Here is a 23,969-nt window from a genome sequence, read left to right on the forward strand (position 1 = left end):
TTTGGACCTCATTAATTGCAAAGCCTGGTCCCGGCTGCGGGGCAACCCAATGGGCTTTGACAATCCTGAAAAGGCATTTCGGTCAGCTCAATTGCTACTGTATGAAGTTGAAATTCAAATTGGAGAGGAGGTAACTGTTGGGGGCTGGGGACCCCTGGAAAAGACACAGACACCAGCGGGTATTATTCACACCTTCTTTATTGGAATCCAATTAGTAACTGCTGTTTTCCCAGCAATCCCCTTCAGCTCTCACGTCACTTCCTCCCGTGACGTCTCCCCATGTGTGAACTGCCTTAAAGGGGCAGTCACCCATAACAACACCCCCGGACAAATGTCCTTGCAAGTAACTTGAACTTGGTCAACTGACAACGCTGTCAACACTCCTCCACTAACCTGGGAGGCCTCCTGATGCTCCTCTGGGGTCTTCCTCACGGCGCTGGGTGTGGGCCGCAGTCAGTGTCTCCCTCAGGGTTGAACAGACGTTGAACCTGTGGTACGAGGGGGACCTACGCTTCATCATGAGTGTCTTTGTATTCTGGGTCTGGATCATCGGGAGGTGGCTTGTCTTCTGCTCCTCTCGTGACGTGTTTAAATCTTGAACTGTTGCGAGTCACTTCTTGTTCTCCATTTGCAGTTGTTATCATAGTTACTTTTACTGCAATTACTTGAAGCGGCTCTGATGAGAACTGCGAGTCTGTCTTTTTTGTTACAGCTCTTTGTACCCACACTTCATCTCCTATTTGGAACTCTTTTGACTGTGCTCTCCTCCTTCTGTCAGTCTGCTCCCCTGTTTTCTCTTTGGTTTCTTCATCTTGTTTGATGACTTCCTGGTCTGCTTTGGGCCACTTTGTTGGATTATTGACGGGTCTAGTCCTGACCTGATACTTCATCATGAGCTCTGCTGGGGCTCTGTTGGTGGCTTCATGGGGCGTATTTGGATAGTCTCTCAATATTCTGCATAGCGCTTGATGTGGGTCAGTTCCTTCTATGCATGCTCTTTGTATGGTCTTTTTGATAGATGCCATGACCCTTTCTGCCATTCCGTTCGCTTGCGGTCATCTTGGTGTTACTCTTTGGTGACGGAATCCCATGTGTTTCACGAACACCCCAAATTCATGACCACTGAAAGGAGCTCCATTATCTGATTTTAGTGTGTCCGGTATTCCCCACTCGCTGAAGACTTCATCAAATGTTGCAGCGACATGGGCAAAAGCTGTCGATTTGACGCGGTTCACAATGGGAAACCTGGAGTGTTCATCGATGAATAATAATAAATAATCTCCTTCCTCCCGTGGACCGTAGAAGTCAACCGCGACTCTTTCCCATGGATGTTCCGGGATTGTGGTTACTCTGAGCAGTACTGGCGGCTCAGGTTTTGCAGTACATTGGCATGCTGTGCAGTTCTTGACCCACCGGTTGACCATACTGTCCATGAAGGGGAACCACACATTGCATCTCAACTGTTTTTTCGTGTTCTCCGCTCCACAGTGTCCCTCATGTGCAGTTTTGATGACCTCCGAGCGCAAAGTAGCGGGGATGACTATTTTGCACCCTCGTACCAGAATGGACTTGTCTTGTACTGCTAATTCCGTATGCACTCTCGCCAGTCTCTCGATCTCGTCACGGCACGCGCCTGGGTGTGTTTGGAGTGCTCTGCGAAAGTCTTTCCACTTGTCATTTTCTGTCAAAGTGATTGCTAGAGCCATGGATGGGTCTGCGGCCGACGCAACAGCAATAGTGTCAATTGATATGGTGGGCGGTAATGCATTCGCGGAGACGTAGCTAATGTACTCCGAGTCACCCTGTCATGGTGGGGGGTTGCCAACTGGATGTCTGGAGAGATAGTCTGCAGGGTTGTTCTCAACCCCTGGTCGGTGAATGATGTCAAAGTCGTACTCTTGCAGACGGATTCCACACCTTTCAATCCTGGGAGGCATTTTTGTACGTGGATTGCCAAACAGAGATAGTAAGGCTTGATGGGCTGTAATTAAAGTGAATTTCTTTCCAATGATAAAATTATGGAAGTGTTCGCATGCTCAGACAGCTGCCAGGCTTTCTTTCTCTTCCTGGGAATAGGCAGATTCTGGTGGAGCTAGGGCTCTGCTGGCATATGCAACTATGTGTCTCGGGTGGGTGTCTTGTCCACTGGTTTGTGCAAGGATGGCACCCAGACCTACCGGACTGGTGTCCACCACTATCTCAGTGTGCCACTCGGGGTCAAAGTATGCTAACTTCCTAGCCTCTGTCAGGGAGTGTTTGATGGTATCGAAGGCTACTTGGCATTCCTCAGGCCATGCGAATGTGACATCTTTTTGCAGTAGACACCTGAGAGATTCGGTAATGGAAGCAAGTGTGGAATGTATCGAGCGCAGTATCCGGCCATTCCTGGGAATGATCTGACATCAGCTAAATGGGTAGGTTTATCCAGGCGAAAAATGGTCGATACTTTATCGGGGTCAGGGGTCATCCCATCTGCTGAGAAGATGTGGCCAGAAAACTCGAGTTTGGCCTTGCTGAATCGACACTTCTCAATGTTGAGGGTTAGTCCGGCATCCTGTACTGCCCGGCATGCTTCTCGGAGTGCTTCATCATGTTCACTGCGTGACATTCCGAAGACTAGAATGTCATCACTGTAATTGAAAGTCCCTTTGATGGGACATATGATCTGTCGGATTGTTTCATGAAAGATTTCAGCAACAGCGGAGATCCCAAAGTTTAGCCGCTTTTAACGGAACAGTCCATCATGTGATGTGAATGTGGTGATGGGTCGTGAGTCTCGGTGAAGCACTAACTGGTGGTACCCTTGATTCAGATCTAATTTTGAGAAGAGAACTGATTTGTTTAGCTGGACTATCATGTCCTCAATTTTGGGTCCGGGGTGACGCTCTCGCTGTATGGCTGTGTTGGCTACTCTCATGTCCATGCATAGTCTTAGGCGACCACCCTCTTTCGGGATGATTACAAGGGGGGAAACCCATGGTGTTGGGCCCATGGCCGGCTCAATGATGTTGTTGCGTAGTAGTTGGTCTGGCTCTTTTGATACTGCTTCCTATAGGTGAAATCCTACCCTGCGCGGGTGTTGTGGGACAGGTCGAACTGCTGGGTCTATGTGTAGCTTGATCGGTGGGCCCTTCATTCTGCCTACGCCATGGCACAGATGTGGAAATTCTTTGATTATGTCCTCTTTCGTGATGGCCATGTTGTCATGAGATACCATGTTATGTATTTGTCCTTGCTTGCTGACTTGTGTCTCTGATGACTCGATGACATCTCCATCTCGGACGGGTTTGTCGATTAGACCTAGACATGATGCCGTTTGTAGCTCAGTAGACAGCGCCCTTTGGTGGGGCTTCTTATGACGTGAATGACGGTGTTTGCGGTCTTGTCGGCAAAAGTGAGTCTCCTTCTGAATGACCCTATACAGTGCAGCGGGGCATCCGCTCCATATTGATATATCTTTGAGGTTGATGGGCTTAGTATCGGTTTGCTGTGAAGTAGTTGAAATTCCTTTCCTCCCATGATGTTCACAGTTTCTCCTGAGTCAATCAGAAACCAGAATTGTTTATTGCAAATGTCTTTCAGTATTCTGGGTGCCTCCTGGGCTTCGTTTTCATCCATAATGAGATTGACAAACTCATCTTGGGCATATAGGTCATATGCGCCTTCATAGTCAAGGTCTCCTTTAGTTCCTAGTGGTGGCTCATGTCGCGCTGGTGGTGGTCCATCATACTGATCCCTCAATTGCATGGTTTGTCCTTGTGCCACGTATTCTTGGCTGTCCTCGTCAGGATATACTTCCTCTACCACTCGCACATATCTTCTCTGCCTTTGCTGGTAGGACCGTGACTGGTGAGATTGACTTGGGAATATCCTCTGGATAGATCTGACTTGCGAGCTTGTGCCCATGCGTGGTGTGGGAAATGGTTTTCCTTCCCTGCACACAGACTGAAAATGGCCTTCCCTGCCACAGTTGCCACATTTTTGGGAGAGAGCGGGGCAGGATCCTGAATGCGGAAATGCCATCCCACATCTGTAACATTGTCTTTGCATACGCGGGGTCGATGTGTTACTTAGGTTGTTGCTTCTGTCGTAGCTTTTGAAGTTTCCAGCATGGATTGCTGCTATGATGTCACTCTTGTTGAGTTTTGTGGCTATGTTTCTGGTCATGTGTGTGGCTTGCTTTTCCACTCTCTCAAGTATGCGTGCCATTTCGCTCACTTCTTCAATGGTGACAGGTTTTTTTTAGAAGTTGTTTCTGTAGTGCCAATGACACGCAGCCCTCGATTACTCTGAGTCGGATCACTTCCTCCAGCGAAAACGCATCAAACTGACAGTGCGCACCTTTGACACGAAGTCTCATGATGAATTAATCCACCGTTTCATCACTGCGCTGTGTGCACTGGTTGGAGACATATCTTTCATAATCCCTATTGGGGGCGATAACGAGCCGTTTGTTTAGGGCTGCGATGAGGCTATCAAAGTCATTGATTTCCGTTTGTGGAATGGTTTTGATCAGTGTCTTTATCTCTGTACCCGCCGTGTTAATGAACATACTGCATAGACGTGGGGAGGTTTCTTCCCCTGCGGCGTCTATAAAGTTATTAAAGTCTTCTAACGATTACACCCACCTTGCTCCTTTATCTGCTTGTGGCATCATGGAGAAAGGGGGCGGCATGCGCCATGCCGTGATGGCGGATCTTGTGACAGCTGGTGCTGGTTGTGAGCTGGACGTTGCTTGATCTGCTGCGGTACTCACGATGAGTGTGGTTGGTGTTGCTCACAGATGGTATTCCTTCGAACTGTACCTTAGTTGGCTGAACTGGCCTGCGCAGTGTTCGTCTTGGTGCTGTATTTGAGTGCAGGATGCTCCTGTGGCCGTCTGCTGTGATTGTGTGGCGGAGGGACCACCACAGATGTTTTCTCATGTGTCACATAGGAGGGATGTACTGTGACGAGGAAGAAGGTTGCAGCAGAATGAGGAGTAGCAGGAAAAAAATTATTTTTTTTTTCTTGCACTTGGTTAAGGCTGCCGGGCGATGAGGACACACCAGGTTGCTGGGTAGACACTGCAGGATCGCACGTGTCTCTGGGAGCTGTGGAGGCGAGCACGTCGGGATCGCACGTGTTCTTTTGCTGCAGATGTAGCCGCACTTGTGGCGGTTTACACGGCAGGATAGCACATGTATTTGGATGCTTTCGGGACGAACACGGCTGGATCGCACGTGTTCTCTCTTCCTGGAGAGTGCGCACATGGGGAGGGATCACGCGTGCGTGGGGGAGGAAGAGTTCGGGAGCAGCGCTCACCCTGGCGCTTAGCTGGTCTCAGGAGCGGGGATCTGCAGGCTAGTGGGATCACTAGCGTTGGAGGGGGAGCACGTACTGTGGGTTCTCCAGCATGGAAACAAGGAGTACCGCTGGTGGGACAAATCCTCGTTGCCAAATGTTGGGGCCTGTGGACCCCTGGAAAAGACACGGACACAAGCGGGTATTATTCACACCTTCTTTATTGGAATACAATTAGTAACTGCCGTTTTCCCGGCAATCCCCTTCAGCTCCCACGTCACTTCCTCCTGTGACGTCCCCCCATGTGTGAACTGACTTAAAAGGGCAGTCACCAGTAACAGTCACCATCCCAGGATGGACCAGACAATTCCCAATCTCCCTAAAAATTAAGAGAGGATAGAAACTCCAAAACCCGAACGCTTATGTACATTAAAATCACCATCTCCAACAGCAGGGATTGGGTTTGAACCCAACACCATTAGTTGACTTAGAACACAACACCATTCCAGTAGGAGTGGATAACAGCGACCCTAGGAGTATCACTCTGGGCGCAGATACCTTTATTGGAATGGCAGTTGATGACCAACATTTCTCCATTGACTTAGGCAATGAAGTCATAGGACCGATCCCCAATGACTGCTATGACTGTGACAATGACATACTGCCAGAAAAGATCTTTACTGGCATAGGGGGAATTTCTTGGTGTACTCTTCCTGCCCTTACAGGGAGGAAGAGGTGACCTGTGACATCAGGAAGGATGAGGTGTCATTCCAGGTCCACAGTGATTGCCTCTCCTACCTGAAACCTCATATCCAGGTCAACATCCTAACCAGAGATCTCTCCACGCAGCTGGAGGATACCGCAGAGATTGCAAAACCCGAGGTCTTTCAGGCTTAAGACAGATAGTTGAGGAATGGGTCAACCTCCCTGATGCATGTGAGACCGAGGAGCAAAAGCAAAAGCTGAAGCATGTGTTTTCAGATTTTCAAGAAATCTTTGCTGCAGACTCGTGCGACTGTGGTCGCACCGAGATATATTCTACATCCATACCCACAGACCCTGGGATGACTCCTGTATTCGTGAAGCAATATCGGTTGCCTCTTGCGTCTATGGAGTAACACACAGAAATCATAAAGAACCTAGAGTCCCGCGGGATAATTCGTCCAGTCCACAGTACTTTTAACAATCAGGTACTGGGGATTCTAAAACCTAATTACCAATGGAGACTATGAGCAGACCTTAGGGAGCTGTACAAATGGGTCCCCATGTCAATATTGCCTCTTCCGTACATTGACCAGGGAGTGGCCCAGATCCAGGGGTCAAAGGTGTACACAACGCCACTGACCTGACCAATGGATACTGGACAGTACCCGTAAGTAGGGAAGACCTTTGCAAGATAGCCTTCACCTTCAAGAGGCAGCAGTACACAGGGACCCAAACTCCCTTTGGATATATAAACACTGGCAATAAATGTAACATCTTTCTGCATAAGGTCATGCTTGACTTGGGTGAAATGGGTAACCTGGCCTATGTGGATGATCTACTAATTAAAAGCCCAAGTGTGGAGGAACACATAGCGGAAATACACTATTTTCTGACCCAGTTGAAGGAAGCCGGAGTATAACTGTCCTTCCAGAAGGCGAAGTGGTGTTGAACCTGCGTGAACTTTTTAGGGCATGACATCACCCTTGAGGGTCTCTGTCCCCAGGCAAAAAAAAGTGGAAGCATTATTAAAATTGAAAGACCCCACAACTCTGCGTGAACTGAGGAGCCTTCTTGGACTGACTAATTACAGTATAACGTTCATAGAGGATTACGTTGAGGTCACAAGACCCCTGGTCCATTTATTGAAGGCCAGGGTCAAGTGGGATTGGGGTCAGAGCAAGTCGAGGCAGTGAACCAACTAAAGAGAAGCCTCTCACAAGCGCCTTGTCTAGCTTGCTGCATCAAAAATTAGGAGTTCTTCTTGGATAAGGGGTTCTCGAATACGTGCTTAACAGCAGTATTATACCAGAAGCATGACAAGGTCAATAAAGTCATCTGCTATGCGAGTAAGGTTTTATTCTCTGTGGAGGAAAAATTCAACGATTGTGAGGCACTCCTGGCAACGGTGTGGGCATTGAAAAATCACCACCCGCTCATCCAGGGGGAGCACCTCATTGTCGAGACTCCTCACCAGCCTTTGCAATACCTCCAAAGTGACAGAATACAGACAGGGAATGTAAGTAATTCCAGAATTTCTTCATGGATTCTGTCCATGCAAGGATTTTGCAATGATGAGTCTCCACCATTATAGGTTGATCACTTAGTATTTATTACTAAGTTATATACAATCATACAGACCCACAACCATCCTGAAGGCAGATCTTCCTCCAACTGCTCTTCTGATCACTGACCATTCCACCGAAGAATCCCACCCCATGTTCCATCATAACATTCCATAACTTCTCCTAAAGCACAATACATAACACACCTCCCCCCTTTACTATACCCAACAATATACTTCACAAATATACTTTTGAAACTCACATAACTATATACACTTTTCCCTTTTTTTTACCCCATGTACAAATAGAATAAATCCAGACACATCTTAAATGTAACACAGGTAAAAAATGTTGAGCCTATATATAAATATACTACCTAACACAGTCTCCTCCACATCTCGTAGGTTCACTTGTTACACATCCCCATCACTCTGATTCGATCTTACTCTTACTTTAGCTACTCTAGACAATTTCCACGTCTGTCCACTTTGTACTCTTACAGCACCTTTCAATACCTGTGACATTTGAGCAGGCTCAGAATAGATGGGATCATCCTTTCTTCTTATGACTCCTTTCTTCACCCCCACACAATCTCCAACTTCAATCTTATTAACATTCTTTGGGAGCTTTTCATTCATTCTTCTCGCCCATCCAACTTTTCTGTCATCCATCCTTCTCTTAACCTCCTCCGCCACGTAATCAATTTCTCTAGCTCTTCCCAGCCTTGGTGGGGACACCAACGTCTGCGGTTTCCTGCCCCTCATCAATTCAAATGCACTAACTCCTGTCTCTGCATCGGGCATCAAACGCAGTGCATATAGTCGTTCTCTTACTGCTGTTTTTCTGTTCTTACCTGTCACACCACTCATACGCACAGCATCCATGATGCACCAATTTACCCTTTCTACCATCCCATTTGTTTGAGGTTGATATAAAGCTGTCTTTTTATGCTTTATCCCACACAATTTCAAATAATCCCGAAACAGTCCACTGACAAATTGCTACCCATTGTCCATTAAAATTGATCTGGATAACCCCTCTCTTTCAAAAATACTCTGTAAAAATTCTATCATGCACTGAGGTGACACATCCCTCACAATTTTAAATTCCGTCCACCTGGAAAACATATAAATTACCAAAACAATAAATCTCCCCCGTCCACTTCCCAAATCCATTGGACCAATAATATACATAGCCAAATCACACCATACACCAGCCGGTTCATCTACCTTAATAATGGGTTGACGTTTCGCCACAACACTATTCGCTGACACTTCACACTCAATACACAACGCAACTGCCCTCTCTATGTCACGGTCAAATCCTGGCCACCAATAGTCTCCCTTAAGAAGTTCTTTAGTTTTAAACATTCCATTGTGCCCTTGATGACCAATTTCAATCAATCTCCTGCGTAAACTGCCTGGTACAACAACACAATCCCATCCATAATATGAAATACCATTCTTCGCACTTAACTCTGATCTCACCTCCCACATTGCTCTCTCTTCTCCACTCAAAAGCCTTCCTTCAGGCCACCCACGTAGATCAAATCCCAGTATATGTATCCACATCTCATCAGAATTCAATGCACTCTCCCATTCTGCATGAGTAATCACTCCTTCATGCGTCACATAAACAATATCGGTGGGACTATCCTCCAACTCCACCTCATTCATTCCATATCCTTGATCCTGCAACCTAGACACATGATCTGCTCTCACATTTTCCTTACACGAAATCACTTCAATTTTGAATTGGTGGCCCTGTAACCTGGCTACCCAACACTCCACCCTTCTTGATACTTTATCCAATCCTGTGTTCTCAAATATAGCCTTTAACAGCATATGATCAGCCATACCCCCCAACCACTTGTCCATCACTTTCTGAAATACTGATGAAGCTGAAATCAACCCAAATGGCATTCTACAGAATTGGTATACTCTGTCATGCGTTATAAACACTGTGAGTTTTTTTTAGATTACTGATTGTGCCGAATTTTGGTGATATGCACTCGCCATGTCCAGTTTTTTAAAATACTTAGCCCTCCCAATCCTACTAAACATCTCTGACATATTCAGTAATGGATGCGTCTCTGCCACCACACATTTGTTCATCTTTCTCAAATCGATGCACACCCTTAATTCACCACTAGGTTTCTTACCCACAACCAATGGTGATACCTACTCAACACCCTTGGCAGTTTCTATGATACCTGCATTCTTAAGCCTCTGAAGTTCGTTATGTACACCATCCCTGAGCGCAAAAGGAATTGGACGTAGTTTGGCACTCACAAGTTTACTACCCTCTCTCATCACAATCTTGTTTACCATGTCTTTGACACACCCTATCTTTTTGCTAAACACTTCAGGAAAACTATCAATCACATGGCAATTCTCCTCTACATTGAGTACTTGTTCATTAGTGTTGGGATCTAATCTTTTTATTCTCAATCCTTTTTGTTGACTCCACCCTAAGAGAGTTTCTCCACTCCTGGTCACATAAACCTTCCCTTAGGTTTCCCTCCCTTTAAACTAAAACGTGGCTGCAAAACAGCCAATCACATCTATTCTCCCACAGTTTTACCCTCCCGGTTTCTTGTCAGAAGGCAACAAATTCTCAACCTTCCCACACAACACATTTTCATAAATTTCTCGTGACATTAGCGTTATCTTAGCACCTGAATCAGCCATCACCTTTTTACCATTGACCTCAATATTGGCAAAGGGACTCTCACATTCCTCCACATCATCACTTTTCAGTCCCCACCTCCACCCGTTTAAATGCTTTTTCCTTTCCTTTCTCCTTGACCATTTTGTAAGAATCTTGTCTTTGTTCACCAACCCTTAATACCTCATTGGTGAGTGTTTTGATCTCCTTTCGAGATACTTTTGCCACACACTGCTTTGTATGCTCTACCCTTTTTGCCATTGTAATGACCTCCTCCAACCCAGGTTCATCTTTTAACCATATTACCTCAGGTATCTTGTCATTGGAACAATGTAACAGAAATTGGTCACAAATGTGCACATCCAGTTTGTCACCAAATTTACAATTTAAAGAAAGTTGGCGCAGAGCCGTAATATATTCCTCGACACTTTCGCCCTTGTGTTGTTTTCACATACCAAAATTATACCTCTCTAATACAGTACTAATGCATACATCAAAATGACGGTCCAGCTTTAATAAGGCAACATTAAATTCACTCATGTTACTTTGAACACTTGGCTCTGCAATATCAGGTAATGTATCAAAGATCCTCTGTTCTTCATATGAAATAAAATGCATCAACATTGATACCTTACGTTCAGCGGATATGCTATTTCCACAAGCTGCTTTAACATAATGCAAGAAACTCTTTTTCCATGCATTCCATTTTATCTTAATTGGACCCGGACTGGCCATAAACATTGGAGGACCAGGAACAACTGCCATGGCCATGTTAACAGAGTCTTGCTAATTTACCCAAAACGCTAGTAGTTTTACCAATCAACACCTGTCTCACCTCGGCAGTGGATCATGCACTTTGGATAATCACCTTAGCATCCAATATATAAAAACAGATGATCGAATATCTGTAAGTGTATGCCCTTCCCTGCTTGGGCCCTGGGCATACACATTACTACCAGCGTGATTTGCAATCCTCCATGTGATTTATGTTGTTTATAGTTGCCAGTGTTCCCTCTTATACTCCTGTCTATAAGGAAACCTGCAATATCCCTTTGTTTTCATGGAATATGTTGTTGGTTTAATCAGAACCGGTGTAGTGCCTACATGGCTGCTATGTTTAAGTGACTGTGTATCTGTTTCCTTGAAACTGTGGCCAAACTAAACCATGATAGCGGTGCAGAGTGTTGGGCATGGGACCTGAACTCTTGGGATAAAAGGAACATTATTTTTTAACAATGTCACTGTAGTCAGTTGCAACCATGACAGCTACAGTGAGCTCCAAGCGTGGCCGGTGAATTAAAACAAGCATTGGCAATTGGCATTTACTACTGTTCTTTGCATATTGCATTTATAGGCACCAGGGTCCAAGGGGGAGAGTGCAACATTTCAAAGGACGATGTGAAAATGGGTGTGGGTGTGCAAGAGAATGAAAGGAAGGAGATCAGAGCAAGGGAGGAAATGATTGAGAGAGGGTGCCATTGATGATGAGCTAGAGAGGAAATATGAGCGAGAAAGGTTGAGAGTGAGAGGGTAAAATATAAAGGGATAGCATAAGAGGAAGAATGAGAGTGGGGGTGGAGTGGGTGGGTGGGGGTAGAGGGAGATGGGTGGGAGGGGGTAGAGAAAGTGGAGTTTGGGTGTGGATATAGAGAGTGAGGGAAGTTGGGTGAGGGTAGAGAGAGTGGGGCAGGATGGGGGGTGGAGGTAGTGACAGTGGTGGTAAGGTGGGTGGGGGTAGAGAGAGTGCGGGTAAGGTGGGTGTGGGTAGAGAGAGTGGTGGTAGGGTGGGTGGATGGGGTTATAGAGGGTGAAGATAGGGTAGGTGTGTGGTGGTAGAGAGTGTGGTGGTAGGGTGGGTGGAGGTAGAGAGAGTTCGGATAGGGTGGGTGTTGTAGAGAGAGTGGGGTTAGGGTGGGTGGTTGGGCAAAGAGAGTGGTGTAGGGTGGATGGATGATGTTAGAGAGTGGGGATAAGGTGGGTGGGGGTAGAGAGTAGAGGTAGGGTAGGTGGGTGTAGAGCAACTAGAGGTTGGGTAGGTGGGTGTAGAGCAAGTCGAGGTAAGGTGGTTGGGGGTAGAGCAAGTGGAGGTGGCATGGGTGGGGTAGAGAGAGTAGAGGTAGGGTGGGTGGGTGAGTAGATTGGGGTAGAGAGAGCAGTGGTAGGGTGGGTGGAGGTAGAGAGAGTGGAGGTAGGGTGGGTGGGAGTAGAGAGAGTGAGAATAGTGTGGGTGGATGTGTGGGGGTCGAGAGAGTGGGGTATGGTGGGTCTGTGGATGAGGTTAGAGAAAATGGAGGTTAAGTGGGTGGGGGTAGGGAGGGTGGAGGTAAGGTGGGTGGGGTTAGAGAGAGTGAGGGTAGGGTTGGTGGGTGGGGGTAGAGAGAGTGGAGGTAGGGTGGGTGGGGGTAGAAAGATTGGAGGTAGGGTGGGTGGGGGTAGAGAGAGTGGAAGTAGGGTGGGTGGAGGTAAAGAGAGTGGAGGTAGGATGGGTGTGTTGGGGTAGAGAGAGCGGAGGTAGGGTGGGTGGGTGGGGGTAGAGAGAGCGGAGGTAGGGTGGGTGGGTGGGGGTAGAGAGAGCGGAGGTAGGGTGGGTGGGTGGGGGTAGAGAGAGCGGAGGTAGGGTGGGTGGGTGGGGGTAGAGAGAGCGGAGGTAGGGTGGGTGGGTGGGGGTAGAGAGAGCGGAGGTAGGGTGAGTGAGTGTTCGTAGAGAGAGCGGAGGTAGGGTGGGTGGGTTTTGGTAGAGAGAGCGGAGGTAGGGTGGGTCGGTGGGGGTAGAGAGAGCGGAGGTAGGGTGGGTGGGTGGGGGTAGAGAGAGCGGAGGTAGGGTGGGTGGGTGGGGGTAGAGAGAGCGGAGGTAGGGTGGGTGGGTGGGCGTAGAGAGAGGGGAGGTAGGGTGGGTGGGTGGGCGTAGAGAGAGGGGAGGTAGGGTGGGTGGGTGGGCGTAGAGAGAGCGGAGGTAGGGTGGGTGGGTGGGCTTAGAGAGAGCGGAGGTAGGGTGGGTGGGTGGCCGTAGAGAGAGCAGAGGTATGGTAGAGAGAGTGGAGGTAGGGTGGGTGTATGGGGTAGAGAGAGGGGAGGAATGGTGGGTGGGCGTGGGTAGAGTGGAGGTAGGGTGGGTGGGGGTAGAGAGAGTGAAGGTAGGGTGGGTGTATGGGGTAGAGAGAGGGGAGGAATGGTGGGTGGGCGTGGGTAGAGTGGAGGTAGGGTGGGTGGGGGTAGAGAGAGTGGAGTTAGGGGAGGTGGGATGAATATAGTGGAGGTAGGGTGGGTGGATGGGGTTGAGAGAGTGTTGGGTAGGATAGGTGGGTGGGGGTAGAGAGAGTGAAGGTAGGGTGGGTGGGGTAGAGAGAGTGGAGGTAGGGTGGGTGGGTGTAGAGAGTGTGGAGAAAGGGTGGGTGGGGTGGAGAGAGTGGAGGTAGGGTGGATGGGTGAGGGTACAGCGAGTGGAGGTAGAGTGTGTGCGGTAGATAGAAAGAGGGCTAGGGTGGGTGTGGGGGTAGAGATAGTGGGGTTAGTATGGGTATGTATGAGGAAGAGAGTGAGGCTAGGGTGGGTGGGGGTACAGAGAGTGGGGATTGTGTGCATGGGTGTAGAGAGAGTGGGGGTAGGGTGGGTGGATAGAGAGAGTGGGGTATGGTGGCTGGGTAGAGAGGGTGCGGGTCGGGTGAGTGGGAGAGAGATAGTGGGGTAGGATGGGTTGATGGGGTAGAGGGTGGGGTAGGATAGTAGGTGGGGCAGAGATAGTGGGTTCAGGGTGGGCGTGGTTAGAGAGTGTTTGGGTAGGGTGGGTGTGGTAGAGAGAGTATGGGTAGTGTGGGTGGGTGAGAGTAGAGAGAGGGGGGTAGGGTGGGTCGATGGAGGTAGAGAGAGAGTGGGTTAGGGTAGGGTGGATGGGGTAGAGATGGGGATAGGCTAGGGTGGGGGTTTCTAGAGAGAGTGAGGGTATGGTGGGTATGGTAGAGAGATTGGGGGTAGGGTGAGTGGATGTGGGTAGAGAGCATAGTGTAGGGTGTTTGGGGTTAGAGAGAGCAGGGGTAGGATGGGAGTAGAGAGAGGGGGTAGGGTGGGTGGGTTGGGGTAGAGAGAGGGGGTAAGGTGGGTGGGTTGGGGTAGAGAGAGGGGGTAGGGTGGGTGGGTTGGGGTAGAGAGAGCAGGGTGGGGTAGGTGGGATAGGGTAGAGAGAATGGGGTAGTGTGGGTGCTTAAGTGTAGAGAGTGGGGTAGGATGTGTGAGGGTATACAGGGTTGGTGGGGGCATAAATGGTGGAACCGGGGTGGATGGATGGGGATAGAGAGAGTGGGAGTAGTGTGGGTGGGAGTAGCGAGGGTCGGGGTAGGGTGGATGGGGGGGAGAGGGTAGGGTAGGTGGATGGGTGAGGGTAGAGAGGGTGGGGATTAGGTGGCGGTAAAGAAGGAGGTTGTAGGGTGAAAGGGTGGGGGCAGGAGATTGGTGCACAAGTGCCACAACAATTCGTCAAAACCAGAAAGGAGACATCTGTGTCCTCTTTTGAGCTGGGAGGGAGGGTGGTAGGTGGGAATGCATCAACATTTTAGTTGACCAGTGTTGAATGGGTGGGTACAGAGTCAAAGTACGTGGGCAAGCTGTGTGTCCTTCCAATTATGCCATCTCCCCACTACCCTTACTCCAATGCCAATAGTTTTGCCCAAACCAAAAAGGACCCCTGATTCATCCTAGAAATTATTGAATGGTTAGCACCTTACAGAGAATGAGAGGACGATTTCTGAAAATTACCAGGCACAAGTAGCTCATATTTCCTTGTAATTCCTCCTCACTGAATGGCTAGGCCTATCAGGAGGTCTATCCTGGGAGGTCTATGATGCCTGCTCCCCCACTTCATGTTACCTCCTCCTCGTCCCCAGGTCTTCACCCTTATCCTTGCACCTGCCCACCTCACTTCTTTGCTGTGAAGTCAGGTGGACTCTTCCTTGTGTACTGGGGATTGTGCACAGATGCCCAGGTGTGTAATGGGCCAACACACGCCACTGCACGCTCCACCCTCCCATTGCGACATGCCCCAGCACGGGCTACCAAGGCTGCGCACTGCAGTGGGGAGGCAGCGCGAGCCCCTACGTCCTTCTCCTTTTTATATATGGCTCCCCGCTTCTCCATAGGCAGTGAAAGCCTCAGCAGCCTGGAAACAGGAATTCCTGAGCATCTGAAGCCCCCCTTAACGCCCTTGCTTCACTTGGGATGTTATGTAGGTCTTCTGGGAACTTGTGTAAGTTGCAAGGTGGGTGCATATCTATTTTCCATCTGGACGATGTGTCTGCTGTGGAATGCAAGGTATGCAATGCTTTCCACCTGTGCTCAATTAATTGCAGATGTGATCTTTTCTTCTGGGATCCTCACAACGCTGTCAATCTTTGACAAACGGGGTCCACGTTTCCTGATCACTTTAATGTTAGTGTTAATGTTAAAGGATATTTGTACCGTGCACTATCACCACCGGAGTGGTCCCCTGGCGCTCGGGCAGCTCTGAAAAAGGGGGTGGTGGTGAGTTAGTGGGAATAAGCTGGAAAAGTGCAAGAGAGCAGTGATGTGCTATTGGCAGCCTCAGACCAGTGGGTCCGTTGGCTGGGCTTGGGGTGTTTTATGGTCAGTAGTAGTCTGTTGTGCGAGTCTAGTGGGTCCGTTGGCTGGGCTTGGGGTGTTTTATGGTCAGTAGTAGTCTGTTGTGCGAGTCTATGTGTGGATTGTTTTGTTGTTGCAGTGTAGTGAAGTTTGTGCGGATTGTTGTGTTGTAGGCTTGGGTTGTGTTTGGTTAGAGTTTGAGAGGTGTATGCAGAGGGGTGAAATTGGTAGTGGATTGGTTAGTTGGCATTGCTGTCCTTGCAATTATGTCTAGCTGTGATGCTTGCTAACATTCACTATTCTGAGTGTGGCACTTGCTAATCTTTATCTAGATGTGAGCAGGTTAGTGATCACGATTGGTGCTAATGGTTAAAGGCCTTTCCAGGATCTTCATTTAATGTACCTAGTGGGGTTTATATTTCAATCATAAGCACACAAGAAAGTGGCCAACCTCATTTACATAACTTTCAGTTTTGCTGTATGAGATTATGAACAGGGCATTAAATACGAACGCTTTACAAATATATGCATTACATTAACAAACAAACATCTAAAACTAGAGAGATTTAGAGATGACCCTTTTTACCTCTGGGTGTTACTCCAGTCTTGAACTCCAATCTCTGTGGTTTTACATTCTTATATCGGATGTTTCTCTGCGTCCAGGTGGTTGCCCTGTCATGTACCCCGCTTCATTGTGCAGTGCTGGGGAGATGTCACTGCAAAATAAACAAGTGCATTAACTATTCAGGGAGAACATTCCTCAGTGAACTCACACTGTTGGTGATTGCGTTCTTTCAATCAATGTGCGAAATTGGATGACCAATGACAATTCGTTGACATCAAGAACGACAAAGAGGACGCCGGTCTTCCTGGATAGTCCTCAAGTCAGGGGCCAGAATAATTTTTTCACTTGCCTTTCACCATTCCTCCACTAAGCATTCCCATTTCAGATCACAAAACAACGTGACAGACCTTTCCCAAAAGCAACATGCCAGCACAAGACAACACACAGGGGAATGCACTACGTCTGCTGGAAAAGGTCTCTGCCTGTCTGTTTGAAGAAAAACCCAGGAAAATCTGGGTAAAATAGGAATCCGAGTGGATGAGATCTGGAGTCAAACAGAACCGAGACAGAATCACAGTGAACAGCATAAGAGTTGTGATGTACCTCCTTGGTGTCACTGGCCTCTTGCATTACTGTGGCTCGCGAATGGCAGCAGTATGGCATGTGCAAGATCACAGCCATTCTGGAACAATAATTTGCCAGTTTGATCATCTTATAAAAGTAAAACAAATCAGCAGATACCTTGTAACTTGCGACCAAACCAAGTCAAACAGGTTGGAGCACTCATATCATGCACACAGCCATGGTACCCCATTCTTTCAGTCTCGTGAATCAAAAACCAGCCAAGAATGTAGACCACCAACACAAACACAATGCTTAATAAAGAAATAGGAAATATTTTCATTCCATATGCTAGCAATTATGGTGCTGGTAACCCAGCGTTTCAAAAAAATCCACTGCCCTCACCACCTGGGCAACAGGTCCTTATGCTAGTCTGCTCCTTCCAGTGCCCCTGGTGGCATGATAGTCCCCACCCAACTGAGAGCTGCACTGACCTCTAAGCAGTCAGGGGCGAAACTGATCCAGAGGCCCTGGTCTCCATCCTGATCCAAAGTACTCCAGATCCATTGCTGGAACTGATGCTCTAGCATCACATAGACCACATAGATCAAATTAGGAGTTGGGCTGAAAGAATTATTATCTCTGCTTAGTGTAATTATCTGTACCACCATTGAGGTCAGAGAATGTATGCCCATATGACAACCCCAAAGCCATTACCAAACCCCCAAAGCAGTTCAGCAACAGCATCGGAAGTAACATTATTTCTGCTTGTGTAGCATTAGTAAAAAATAATGTAGCCTGTGGCCCCACGGGGCCCTGCTACTAGGGGCTACACGCTTGTCCTCTAACGGACCCTAAGAATAAAGACGCAGACACCAGGGTAAAGTATTTGAAAAAATGTGTAGTGTGTGTTTTATTTATGTGTGTGTGTTCCATGTGTTTGTCTTGGATCAAACCATCCAGCTCACCATGGGGCTCGATAGAATGTTTAGCAAAATAAAGGAAAAAGAAAAGAACAATAGAATGGAACTTTCCAGCCCAAGAATCAGCAGGGCAGGGAAGAAAAGAATCCAGTGGGATTTAAAAAAAAAAAAGGTACGGATCGGCCACCAGGGAGTGCACTGATGATCTTCACCACCGTGTGAGCTCTACCCCCACAGGTCCTTGAGGTGGCTTGAGCCCCCACTTCTGGTCCCCCCAATGGCAGAAAGCGGTACGTGGCTGGATGAAGAAGCCCCGCTCCTACAGAGCGAAACCTGACGAAAATCGGTGAGGATTTGGCAAAGAAAAGTCTGTGTGAACGTGGTGCTCCAGTACGCTGCAATACAGAAAATGAAATCAATCCATGTGTGCGCCTCCGGAAGGGGATCCTGCATGGCCCAAGACCCTACAGTTTGTGGCAAACGAAAGGTGCCCTGAAGATTCTGCGTTCTAGCGACCCGAATACTCCTCAATGCACATAATCTTGCGGCCCCTCTGAACATAAACGGAGGACGACGCTGATGACCACAAGAAGATCGGGATTGGCATTTGGCTTGTGCTCAGGCGTAAAGACAGTAAACCAGCCAGGCCCCCGTATGATGCTGTAATCCTCCTCCATGGGGCGCGCTGCTCAACACACTGATCAGCGAGCGCTCACCCGACAGGTGGACCCGGTGAACTGGTACGGAGCACAAGCAGGGAGACCGTACAACGGACCGGACCCCACGAAACACGGTGGATCCAGTGCACAGGTGCGTAGCACATGCAAGGATTATTCTGAATGTACCTGACCCTGGAATGCAAAAAAGGTTCGCCTGACCCCTATGTGGTGCCGGAATCCTCTTCCTCTGCTGCCCAATATACTAACCGGTCAGTGTTCACACTACGGGAAGGTCCAGTGAGCAGAGTGCACAAACCGTTCCGGACCCTGGCACTACAGAAACACCCTGAGAGGAGAGCCCCTCGGGCACACAATGGACTGAGCGAAACCCTTCCCGAATTGTTTAATGACTGCAGATAAGGCCTGAACGCCAAAGGCTCCCTTCATCTCAATTAAACAACACAGCTTCCACCGGATATCTCCTGACTCGTTGATAGCCCAATTACCAAAGAAGGAGAAGGCTTACACTGGGACCCGCTCCAATTTATGCTAAGCAGACCAAACTGGTCGCCCCCCATAACCTATGTCACCTCTGTGTAATCTAGCCTAATACTCCATAACATAGTGGGTTAATTGTAATTGGCATAACGTGAACCCACTCAGCATCAACTGCGATTAACCCATTACAAGAGAAAAGAGTGTGAAACTGTGTGCAGGACCCGCCTCACTCCTGGAATCACTCTGGACACATCTGCCCCCATTTTAGAGAGTTGGCGAAGTGGTCAGCTGTTCTGGAACCACTTCACAGGTGATGCGGCGAGATCACCCTCGTATACAGCGCAAATAACTGCCAATGTGTGAGGACCACAGGGAATTAAACACTTAAGTCTGGCGACACACAGACATTCCCTCACCACCATCTAAAACCATGAAAGCCACTACACTCCGGAAAGTGACCTGCTGTGTGTTGTGGGAAGAAGTGCAACAACCTGGTGATTGGGGCATTCACAGGTGCTTTCCTACGTAGCCACTCAAAAGGGAGCCCGCTCCCCGACCCCCCCTGGTGTATGCACTTCCTCATGAAATTGCGCAGGCCAACAGATCATACCTCTCTCAGCTCCTGCCGATCCCCTATGGCATTGCCGGACCTTGCACCATACCACTAACCAACGCACTGGCACTGGGATACGGCGAGTATGCTTTAAGATCTGCTGTCTCTCTCATCAAACACAATTGCTAAGGAAAATACTACCCTGCTCTGCTCCCCTTAGACTCTAAGCTCCACTGAAAAGGTCCGGCCCTCTTATTGTTGAGGCGTGTGCCCTCTTCTCTCCATGAGGGAAGAAGACAAAGGACTGAGTCGTACATTGCCCACACACATCTCCCTGAACATCGCCCTCCCAAGCACCTTGAACTTCGTGCATATGAACATTAAGGAAAAACTTGCACCTTATAAGTTTTCCCCACAGCAGCGCACACGCACCGCTCCTAACTTTGACAATACGATGGCGTCCTCAGGGCCTAAGGCAGCAGCAACCAAAGTGGACGTAGCTGACCTGTTATCTGAAATTAAGAGTATGAGAGCTGATATAAGTGGGAAAATAGATAAAATAACTCATAGGATCGACAAAATGGAGGAGAGGTTGGAGGAAGCGAAACACAACCAGACCTCCTTGTCCAGTTTAGAATCACAGATGGATTGTGGATATTGAAACAAGGGAAGAGGCATTTTGCCTAAAGGTCGACGACTTAGAGAATCGTGAGCGATGCAATAACATACGTGTTTATGACGTTCCGGAAAGAGAGTGAGAAATGGAGAGTGATCTAAAAAGGACTTTACACACATTTATGAAACTCCAGTTTGAAGATGACTCTGTGGATGAGCCCAAACTGACTGCATTCATCATGCTGGTGGTTCGCCTGGGGCCCCGAGAACAATACTAGCTCGGTTCCACAATTATGCGGAGAAGCCCCGAGTTCTAGAGAAGGCCAAGCCTGGCACACAGATTCCCATGGACACAGCAAATATATCCATCTATCCCGATCTCTCCTCTCTCACTCTGGCCATCTGCAGGAAATGCCTCCCGCTTACAGAATTCCTTAAAGACAAAGCAGTACGGTATTGGAGGGGATATCCCTTCTCGCTGACGTTTGAATGTGAAGGGAGCACGATTAAATTGAAAACTGAAAAAAACATGGTGGCAGCTGCATAGCTGAATTAGTCGGAGACCAAGAGGACGAATCGGCCCCAGATGATGGAAGAAATAGGAACAGGGAGTGGAGGATCAAAGGACCAAGGCGGAGGAGGATTCCAGGCTCCAGAAAATTCAGGAGGGTGAATGCGTCCCCAGACATGGAACATTGATAACTTTGTCATAAATTGCTGACAATGCTGGAAAGTCGACCCAAGATGGCAATTCGCCAGCCCCCTCTGGGTAAAAGACTCCCTTGTTGAGGTCGGCCACAACCAATGAAAGGGCAGCGAAGACAAGAATGCCAGAAGGAAGGACTGGAATGGGTAAACCGGTGTTATGGTACGGAATGGGGGGGGAGAAGGGGGACCTCAGGGGGTTCATGGTTATTAAGAATGTTATGTTAAAGTACCAAAAAGGGTATGGTCTTCGCTGGTGGTCCGAGACTGCCTGAGTGATGTTAACTCTGCTGGATCGAACGCTGCATGGGGATGGGGGGGTTGATGGGAGGTAAAGGGGAGAGGGAGTGATTGAGAGAGGTAGTTATATTAACACAAGCAGATTCATAACAAAAATGTTCAACGAATACAGGTTGGGCCCCATAAATAAATATCCTAATAGCAACTATGTCCACGATAACTGATAATTTAGCGGTCAGATTCGGATTCCTCAGGGTTGGTACTCTGAATGTCAAGGGTCTAAACTCCACTAATAAACGATCATTGATTTCTCGAGAATTTAGGAGGGCCAACCTAGACATACTCTTCCTACAAGAGACACGATACATAAGCAAGGAAGAACGGAAGGTTCTTTATGCAAAAAATGGGACTTGAATACTACTGGGGATCAGGCCCTCTACGAAATAGCGGGAGTGGGCATTCAGGTTAGGAAGGGGCTTAAATTTATGGTTAACAAGACTTGGTCTGATGTAGGTGGCAGGGCCATCGTCCTGGTAGGTAGATTGCACAACACTACTCTCACTTTAGCATTCCTTTACGCACCCAACACAGGGCAGCCCCGCTTCCTTCAGCAATGATCCCAAAGATTATGCTTGAGGCTGAGGGGGAGGTCATCCTTGGAGGCGACTTCAACATCTGGGCTGGCCCTACACTCGATAGACAAGCTGGCAACCCAATGTCCAACGAACCGCCAGATGGTGGCATAACTGAAGTGTCCAAAATGATTGACCTATATGGGTTACACGATAAATGTCGTCAGTTCCACCTTCACCAAACTGGCTACACATTTTATTCCGCCCCACACTCCACGTTCACGAGGATAGATTATAAATATCTTACCGCTGGCTTAAGTGATGCAGCATTCGCCTCAGAGATGTCTCCGATCTCCTGGTCGGACCACAATATGGTTACCACTACTGTTAGCTTCATGGTTCTCCCGCATAAAAACACAAGATGGCAGTGCAATGAGTCGCTATGGAAGGACCTTATCTTTCGTGAACAAATGGCAAAAGACATCACAGAGTATTTTGAATGAAATGACACGGGGGAGGCATCCAAAAACACGGTGTGGGAGGCTGGGAAGGCGACTTGGAGGGGCACACTGATTAAGGAGGGAGCTGATAAGAAAAGGGAGAGGGCTTTAATAGAAAATAAGCTCAGAAAAGAGATAGTGCAATTAGATCTTTGGGCGCAATCCAGCGAGGAGGGGAGAAGAGACAGAATAGCTGAAGCGGTCAAAAGAGGGAGGCAGTTGGAGGAGGGTCTGGTCATACGCAAGCTCCAATTTCTTAAGCAAAAGCATTATGAAAAATGGGGCAAGACTGATGCACTCTTGGGCGCTCGGCTGAGAGGGCCACGAGCCGAACGGTGGGTTGCAACTATAGACGGTGGCTGTAACTCCACACCAACGGACCCTAGGCGTTTGCTGACTTTTATGAGCATCTCTATAAGTCACAAAACGTGCGGGGGGTGGCGGAAATAAATCATTACATGAATGGGGTGAACATGCCAAAACTCTCACAAGACAAAGTTGAGTCACTAGAGTCTCCTATAACTTCGGATGAAGTGGAGAATGCCATTAAGAGGCTACCGTTGGGGAAAGCCCCCAGAAACGATGGGTACACCACTGGTTTTTATAAGACCTTCCTTGGTCCCTTCCTCCCCTTCATGGTTAGTTTATTCAATCATATCTTACAAACGGGGATAGCACCCGAGTCTTTCTCGCAGGCATTGATCTCAGTGATTCCTAAAGATGGCAAAGTCCCAAAACAGTGTGTATCATACTGCCCCATTACCATCCTTATTATTGACGCAAAACTGTATACGTGTGTACTAGCCGCGAGGCTGGAAACCCATATGCCATCCCTAATGCACTCTGATCAAGTCGGATTCATCCCGGGCCAACAGAGCGCCGATACAACCCGCAAGACTACACAATACATGAAGCACGGAAAATGTCTAAAGCCCCCTCGCTACTATCCATTGACGCTGAGAAAGCGTTCAATATGGTGGAGTGGAATTTGCTTGAAGCGGTCTAAAGTAAAATAGAGCTCGGTCCGACGCTCAGAAGAGGGATCAAAACAGTGTACACATCACCCCAAGCGTTGGTTATGGTGAATTCTGAATACTCTAGGTGGTTCACCATCGAAAGAAGTACAAGATAGGGTTATCCCCTCTCAGCAATATTATTTGCTCTCTCTCTCTTAAACCCCTGGCCCAAACGCTCAGAACCGACAGCCAGATAGAAGGCTTGAGGGTACACAGAAGAGAATACAAACTCGCCTTATATGCTGATGACATCTTACTCCATATACAGAATCCGTTGATTTCAATACCCCGGGCCATACATTTTATAGAGTCATATGGCTTATTGTTAGGGTTTAAGATCAATCGGTCCAAATCTATACTTTTTCCCTTACACCAATCCACCTCCGAGTCATCCAGGGAACTCTCACAATTGGGTTTGATGATGAGAGGTTCTATGTTATGTTATTTGGGGGGTAATCTGATGAGAAATGTCGAAGAACTGTATGAGGCCAACTTCCCGCAACTCCTCTCCGCATTTCACGTGGACTTGGCAAAATGGCGGCTCCTCAATATCTCTTGGATGGGCCGATTGAATGCCATTAAAATGGTATGCTGTCCCAGGTTTTTATATCCTTTTAGGGTCCTTCCCGTGAGAATTCCGGATAGGTTTTTTAGCAAGGTGAAAAGGGCCATGTTACGCTTCCAATGGGAGGGAAAGAAACCAAGAATATCATATGATCTCCTCATACTACCTAAGGAAAGGGGCGGGGTGGACCT

The sequence above is a fragment of the Ambystoma mexicanum genome, chromosome 2q (genome assembly GCF_040938575.1).
Source record: "Ambystoma mexicanum isolate Mex_15411 chromosome 2q, UKY_AmexF1_1, whole genome shotgun sequence".
Lineage (NCBI taxonomy): Eukaryota > Metazoa > Chordata > Amphibia > Caudata > Ambystomatidae > Ambystoma > Ambystoma mexicanum.